This window comes from Furipterus horrens, unplaced genomic scaffold, assembly GCF_987537825.1.
Source record: "Furipterus horrens unplaced genomic scaffold, mFurHor1.1.pri manual_scaffold_3, whole genome shotgun sequence".
NCBI classification, from domain to species: Eukaryota; Metazoa; Chordata; class Mammalia; order Chiroptera; family Furipteridae; genus Furipterus; species Furipterus horrens.
In genome coordinates this window covers 88,335,184-88,343,790 of record NW_028327173.1, presented here as the reverse complement: position 1 = coordinate 88,343,790, position 8,607 = coordinate 88,335,184, and the positions used below count along the sequence as shown (strand labels likewise).

General features: G+C 46.0%; 1 pseudogene; it reads left to right on the top strand.

Moving 5' to 3' along the window:
- The first annotated feature begins 205 nt into the window (after positions 1-205).
- Positions 206-5,733, top strand: LOC150015465 (four and a half LIM domains protein 1-like; annotated as a pseudogene).
- Positions 5,734-8,607: the final 2,874 nt, after the last annotated feature.

The window sequence follows — 8,607 nt, the reverse complement described above, 5'->3', positions numbered from 1 at the left end:
AACAGACTGCATACAGCATGATTCCAACTGTAGGACATTATGGAGAAGGCAAAGCTATGGAGGGAGTAAAAATATCAGTGGTTGCCAGGAGTTCAAGAGGAGGAGGGATGAATAAGCAGAGTACAGAGGATTTGGGGACAGTGAAACTATTCTGTGTGACACTATGATGAATACATATTATTATATATTTGTCCAAATCCACAGAATGTACAAGACCAAGAGTGAACCCTCATGTAAAGTATGGACTGTGGATGATAATGATGCCGGTATGGGTTCATCAGTTGTAACAAATGCCCCACTTTGATTGGGTTGTCGATGGTGGGGGAGGCTGTGCAGTGGGGGGAGGGGTACATGGGATACCTCTGTAATTTCCTGTCAGTGCTACTGTGATTCTAAAACTGCTCTAAAAAATGAAGTCTATTTTTAAAAAGAAGAAGAAAAAAAGAAAAAGAGGGAAGGAGGGAGGGTTCTGCAGGGGGTTGAAGTCCCATTTTTGAAATCCTTTTTTGAAACATGATGGCACGTGGTAGCCACCAGCTTCCTAGCCATCCCCTGGCCCCCAATTATGAGATGACAGTGGTCTGGGATTTGTGCCCCCTTGCTCAGTCGCCCACCTGAAAGCTGTGAGCTTCTTGCACCCCGGACCCCCTCTGAAGCACTCCGAAGGCCTCCTGGGCTCTCTGCTCCCTGTCCTGCTAGAGATGCTCCCCAGAGCCGTGGGACACCAGGTGGCCCCTTGGCCTCTGTGAGCAGGTGCCTGAGGCTTCACTGTCCCTGTCTGCTCTGCAGAAACGTCTGAGTCTCCACCATTTCACAAGTCTCATCTTCCTCTGGGATTCAGCTTTCTTCCTCTCCCCCAATAGGTTTCCCCCTCTCTTTTTCTTCATTTGGTTTTGCTCCTTCCTTCCTCTTGGAGGAAAGGCCTTGTAAATCAGAGCTCAGCCCAGAGCCTCCAGCTAGATCAGGACTTCAAGTTACAGACCATCGCTTCACTGGCCTTGGGAGGGACTGTCTGTGGGCCAGCTGGTTGGCTTTAACTCTCCTTGGACTTTAATATTCAGAATTTAAATTTGATTCTCTACCAGTGTGATTTTTTACATTCTTTCTCCTTTTTAAAGCTTTTCCCCTGAAGTCTAGGGTATATGTGTATATGCTCAGCCTTATGAATCCTAAAATGACATTTTTCTTTCTACCAAGATTCTTATTATTTCTTATTCATAAATAAGTTCATCTAGATAGTAGTTCCCCTTATGGCCTCTTCTTTTTGCTTTTCATTTCATTGCTAACTCAAAATTTATTTGAGCTGCCACCCCACTACCACCGCTGCTACCACCTGCACCTCCCGGCCATGGCTCCTTAGCTTGGTGTGGGCAGTGACCGATGGAACCCGTGTGCTGCCAGCACCCCAGGCGGCAGCCCTTGCCGAAGACACCCCATTGTCCACATATCCAATGTGGGGTCCCCCCAGGTACAAGGTAGACAGCTCACCTGCCGGGGAAGAACTATGTGTGGAAGGATGGCCGCGGCTGCGGCCTGAGGTGCTTTGACAAGCTCTGCAGCAACACCTGTGTGGAACTCCGCAAGCCCATCGGCGCAGACTCGAAGGAGGGGGGCCGCTGCTGGCACAACACTTGCCAAGTGCCGGCATCCCTTGGCGAGCAAGACCTTTGTGTCCAAGGGCAAGAAGATCCTGTGCAACAAGTGCACCGCGTGGGCGGTCACCCCCAAGAGCGATGGCTGCCTCAGGCCCGCTGTGGCAGGAGATCAGAGCATGGAGTCCAAGGGGACCGTCTGACACAGAGACCACTTCACCTGCAGCAACTGCAAGCAAGTCCCTAAAAGGGACTGGGAGCTTCTTCCCTAAAAGGGAGGACATCTATTGCATGACTTGCCATGAGGCCAGATTTGCTGGCATTGTGCGAAGTGCAACAAGGCCATCACGTCTGAGGACTCACTCAGCAGGATCAGCCCTGGTATGCCGAGTGCTGTGTGTGTGTTAAACGCTCGAAGAAGCTGGCTGGGTGGTGCCTCACTACTGTGGAGGGCCAGCGTTCTTGAGTGGATGGCTGCAGGAGCTTTGTGGCCAAGAAGTGTGCTGGGTGCAAGAACCCCAACACTGGGTTTGGTACAGCCTCCAATGTGGTGGCCTATGGAGGACAATCCTGGCATGACCACTGCTTCCACTACAAAAAAATGCTCTGAGAATCTGGCCAATGAGCCCTTTGTTTTCCATCAGGTGCGAGTGTATTGCCCCGATTGTGCCAAAGAGCTGTCAAGTGACAGGGGCTCCTGTCCTGTAAATGGAATTGTATCTTGTTCTCCAGTCCTCACCCTCTTCCCTGCACCATCCACAAGAAAAGAGCAGCCTTTCACCTCTTCAAAGTTGTTCTTTCTGTCTTTTACTCCCATTTTATGATATTACTCAAATAAGGGCACACAGTGATCATACTAGGATTTAGCAAAAAACAAACTCTCTGTAGCAAAGTTAATTTTGTGATGGATACAGTTAAAAAATGAACACTTAGATAGATTGACTCTTCTGCATGCTTATCATAGAGCAGAAAAGTGCTAACCATTTAGCTGCTTACTAATGTAAGCAAGAAGCCTAAGAGATGAAGCCCCCGTTGAGTGTGCTTTGTGACTCAGCTGGGACCCACCGTCGTCGCATTTCACAGGAGCATTGCAGCGGCTGCTGCTGCTCGCCGCTCGCCCTGTTCTGTGAGCAGAAAGAGAACTTAGCAAAATGCCTGGTGTAACTTCCTCATCAAAACCTCCCTTCTGTTCTTTTGTGCTTTCAATCAACTAATACGAACTTCTAGAAAATTAGTGTTTGAACTTAGCTGTGATGCTGAAGTGCCCTTTCTCCATACTACTGTTTGAGTTCTTGAGTGCCATGTGTTCTGAACATTCCTACTTTCAGGCAGACCTGAGAGAATGACCCTGTTTTAGATGAACATTGTCACCGTGAATACTTCTGGAAGCTTAACAAAACTAACCCTGCTGTCATTTTTCTCTTTTTAATTAAGAACATTTTGTTTTAATTAATAGCAATATAGTTTATGGGTTTGAAGACTTGCATGACAACATTTTAGCCCCCTCAAAGGTTCCTACAAAAGTAACCATAAAACTCCAGAGGGGGAGCTGAGCAGGTGCCAGGACTATCCTGGACATGGATGTGATATTTCCAAAAAGTGGTGAGTTGAATCCCTTGTAACATAGTAATTGTTTGCTCTTTGTCCCTGTGTTACAGAGGCCCACCAGTGCCCCTTCTCTTGTGATTTTTAGGACTATTCCTCAAGAGCTCAGCTGGGTCTCTGGAGAATGGGGAGGCCACCACTGTCACAGGCAGAACTGGATTTCTGTGTAGTGCTTACCTGAGAAGGAGGATCCCCTGCTTATTGTATTCTAGCTACACTGCTAGATGGCATAGTAGAATGAGCTGATATGAAAGTGAACATGTAATGACAATACTTATTAACATTCTCAGAGCAGTGATTAGAAAAGCCAACCCCTCATCTCTACATTTTTGTCATTAGCTATGATCATCTAATGTTTCAGTGTACCCAGAAATAAAGCAGCATATAAATAAAAAAGTATTTGAAAAAAGAATTGTGAAATATTTAAGATATACACACTGTATATAGAATAATTCAATGAAGCTCCATGCATCTGTCATTTGATTAGAGAAATCAAGTGTTACCCATACTCTGGAAACTCTTCAGGCCCCAGCCCCACAAACAGGTAGACACTATCATAAAGTAAGACCTCACTATCACCATGCTTTTCTTTATGCTCCTACTACATGTGCATACACCTCTACAAGTCTATAATATTGTTTTTCATATTTTTCATTTATGATAAATGAATCTTCATATGTGTATTATTATGCAACATGTTGTTCATACTCAACATTGCATTTCTGAGATTCATGCATGTTAATATATATAAGACTGGCTCAGGTGTTTTCACTGAGGCACAGTACTCCCTTATATGACTATATCACAATTCACGTAGTCATTGTTCTACTGATGAACATTCTAAATGATTTCAGTTCTTTTGTAATTCAAAGAATGTTGCTACAAACAGTCTGGGACAGTTCTTTCATTCTTTAACGTGGTGCATCAGCTTAACAGCTTTTCTTATGTTAAACCAGCTTTTGATTCCAGGGACAAACCAACTTGGTTGTGATGTGTTTTTATTTTTATAAATTTCTGGATTTGGTATGAAACTTTAACATAAACGTCTGCAATTGTAGGTGACAGGTGACCACTCCCAGAGTCAGGATAATCCTTGCTGGGCCTTGTGTAATTCGGGGGTGGGTAGCAGAACCAACTCCTTCTTGTTTCAGACCCCAACTCAAACGCCCATTGTGCTTCCCCTGCTCCAGCCCCCTGCTGTGTTTGCTCACTTATGGAGCAGAGTTAGAGGGACTGCCCCGCCAGAGGCCCTTCCCCTTCCAGCTGGTCCATTGCCAGGTGGCAGGCCTGCCTCTCCTCTGGGCCCTCAGCTGAGTCTTGGCATCTGCTGCTCAAGCCAAAATTCACCAGCGTCCACGCTCACTTCAGCCACCCTGAGGGCAGCTGGAGAAAATGTCAGCTGCACAGGCAGCAGCTGCTCTGCAGGTGGAAGGGTTAATACTAGAGAACTCAGTTTGGGAGAGAGATGTAGGCCCCATCTTACCGAGAGATGATGGGGCACAGGGTTTTCTTTATGAGGACACAAAGATTTGCAAGAAGGATAATTAGGTAGAATGCTATTTTGAGATATTACAAGAGGGAGGAAAGGGGCGAAGAGAGAGAAAGAGAGAGTATCCCAAGACCTGTCTCTTTTACTGGTTTAGGGAAAGGATGTGGTAGGGTCTCTACTAGAATGGGTAACACCTCTGGCTTTTTTATTTTGTAGGAAACCCTAAATACTTGGGGAAAGGAAATCAGAGCATGGTACCCCAAAGAAACATAAATGAAGAAAGGATCACACAGGCTTAAAAGAAATCCCCCTGCCACTTCCGCCATCCAGCAAACCCAGGCACGCCTCCCAGAGAAGAGAATAAGCCCCAGAAAGGCAGGAGCCACAGGGGTGTCTAGCCCCACAGACCCACAGGCAGCTTCATGGGGTTTCTCTGCCCTGGGGGCTCTGGCATCAGCACACATGCCCTCCATGGGCCTCTCAGCAGCAGCCTGGGTGTGTGCATGCCCAGGACCAGATGGAACCCCCCACCCCAGCCCATCAACACTTTGTTAATTAACCCTGAGCTGGGAAGGGAGGAGTCCTGGGAACAAGCCCATTACACCTCCTAATGGCCCGAGTGGAAGTCTTACAGAAAATGTGTAACGGTTTTTCCACACTCTTTCTGTGGGTTATGAGTCGCACTTGCCACAATCCACTAAGTGGGAGATTCTGCCACTGAGTCTCACTGACCCAGAGCTGTAACCGAGGCTGGCACTGGCTGTGGCTGCAGGTGCCGAGGGTGCCCATGGGAAGGGCAGCAGCATCCCGACTTCTGCTCTCATGATCTCACTCCCAGTGACTGGCAGCGACCCATACAGGGATCCTGCTCTCAGGCTCCATGAGGCTGGCTTTCAAGGCTGTGTAAAGCCAGCAGGGAAGAGAGTGATGGGGGCTTATGCACTTTCACTGAGGAGCCAGGAGCAACGGGTCCCAGGTCCTGAGAATCCCCACAATGACAAGTCTGCAGCATCTGGGTCTTGGTGGAACCGGGACATGGGAGTTTGAGAGCCCTTGCTCCCAGTTCCTCCCTGACTGCAATCACCATCCTGTTCCGCCTCCGTGGTTCCTCACTGGGGCCCCGGGTGCTCGCGTGGCAGGGACATTTGACACGCCACAGGCTGTATGTAATTAAATGCAATGGAACATGCTGGTGGTTCTGTTTTAATAAAGAAAAATGGAAATAACTTCACTTCAGAGAAAAGATCAAATCATGAAGTCACACAGAAAAGGGAACAGACCAGAAGGTTCTCTGTATTGTGCTCAGTGCTGGTTCCTTAGGCTAGCAGTTAAATTGCCTTTTAAAGTCCTTTTCTTTTTTCTTTTTTTCTCCCTGTTTTGAACTGATTCTATCCAACCACCCAGCACAGACTCAGAACTGTTAACCTGGAAATCAGGGGAAATGGGAAGGTCGTCTTGGTAACTAGCATCTCTGTGTGGCCTGACGCTGGCTGCCCCTGGTGGGTCTGAGCAGACTGTTGCTCACCTGCTCTGTGGTTCAGCTCCCATCTGTGCCCAGGGCCACCGAGAAAGGGAGAGAGAGGAGCACCAACGCCCCTCAGACGGTCGTCTGTGCTTGGGTAACAAAGCTCCTGCTTCTCCATCAGGATTTTTAAATTTGCTTTTAGAAAAGTTTAATAAATATATTGGGGTGACACTGGTTAGTAAACGTATATAGGTTTCAAGTGTACAACACTACAATGCATCATCTGTATGTTACATTATGTGTTCTTTAGTCTTTGTTGCAAATCTGCCTTTTTCCCATTATATCCTGAAGTCTCTGTTTAGATCACCAGAAACGCTTTTTGAAATAAAATAGTACCCTTTGACCCAGAAATTCCCACCTGGGAGTCTAACCAAATGAACTCATCTACAAGATAGAACAAGCTGCATGCCTGAAGATGTTTACTGCAGCAATTCTTACACTGCAGACAAATAGACAGCAACTTACATATAAATAGTAGAAGGATGGTTATGTAACTTGTAATATTTACAAGAAATATATAATTATGCAGTCAATAAAATTACAACGAACGCTATATGGCAATAATGTGGCAATAGAGAAAAACATATCTCACAGTCTTAAGTTTTAAAAGAATACATTATACATAGAATAGGTAAAAAAATATGAACAAAGGACAAAAGAGAATGCACAAGATATTAGTTACTGTGTTATGTGAGTAGCTTTAAGCACGTATTTCCCACCTGCTTTTATAATTAATAAAATAAGTAGCATCCCTGATTTCAAATATAAACCTAAATCATAATTATTTAGCAAGGTCTTTTACCAGTTTTTTGTTTTTTTTTTTTAAACTAAACTTAATAGGTATGGGCTAAGAGAATCAAGAAAGGTTAAAAGCTGAGCTTTTATAAATTTGGAAAAAGTCCTCTTTTCACTGGAGCAGTAAAACTTCTTGCTCTTCTTTCTACCCCCATTTTATTTCTGTTTCTTTAGGTAAAATGCTTACTTTCTTACTATTGATTTATCCAACGCTGTCTCTCATGCAGCCTTTGGATCTCTAGGTTACTATTCTCCAGTCGACCCTGTGTCCTTGCTGCATCCACCTTGGCCCTTCTGTCTTCACTGTGCTCAGAAAGCCGGTGCAGGGCCAGAGGGATGTCAGAGTCGCCTCTCTGTGTCCCCAAACTGCCATGGGGTAGGGGCTGGGGAGCGGCACTTTGTTTTCACTTACTTCTCCAATTTACTTTGAGTTGATAATTGCATAATGGCTATATGCCTAAGGCATTTATACTTGGTTTCATAATTATATAACATTTAAGTATCACTACAATAGAAATATTTTCAGCCAACGCTGGGGGAGCATGAGAATTTTCTTTCTTTATAAGGGCCAGTCTTTGTTTAGTCTTCAACTATCTTCAAGTGATAAGAACCCTGAGTCTAAGGAAGGGGAGTGACTGAGTCTGCTCCCATGGGGGCGGGGGAGACCAGACCCTGCCCAGGGTGTTGAACTCTCTCATGCAGGGTTTAGAAGTTCCATCAGACTCCACCTCACAGGCCTGAGAGCTCAGGAATAGTTGTAGCTTCCCAAAACGGTCTGTATGGTGATCATCACATGTTTATATCAAATTCAGACATCTCGTCCAAGCTCCAGGTTTATATATTTAATTACACACTTGACACCTCTTCTTGGGCATCTCAAACTTGACACAGCCACAACAGAGCCTTTCCACTGACAAGGACACCCTCCTCGACCAAACTTGAGTCAGGCTCAGAGCCCTCTTAACCAGGCCTTGTGCTTGGCCTGTTGTCCTTTCCCAGCCCAGGTTGACAAGAAGTCTGCTACACCTGGTTAGCATGAATCCCCCCACCCTTTATACCTAATCAAGTTCCTCTTGGTAATTTTCCACCTGCTGACCCCTCATCCTGCCTGTTGGCTAGAAACCCCCAGCTGCCCTGTTGTATTGGCATTGAGTCCAACCTCTCTTCTCTATTGCAATAGCCTTCAATAAAGTCTTCTGTGCCTGTCCAGTGCAATTTTTCTTGGGCACCCCACACACTCCCCAAGTCTATGTGTCAGTTTTCTCCATCAACCTCCCAAGTGCTTAACCCATAAAACCCATGTGCTACCTACCCTCGATGCTGCCCATTTCCTTGTTCTTTGCACCCTACTAATACATCTTTAATCTGTCCCTTCTCTTTCCCTCTATCACTACCCTGATCCTAGTCCCCATGATCTCTAGCCCACATGACTGCAACCCCCTCCAGTTGCTCTCCCACTTCCACTCGGTCCCCCTCCAAACCAGTCTGCACCAGAAAGCAAGAGTGAACTTTCTGTAGGATGGGTCAGACCATGACATTCTCCTGCATAAACCGTTCAAGGGCTTCCCATTCCTCTGAGATTGAAATCCAGACTTCTTACC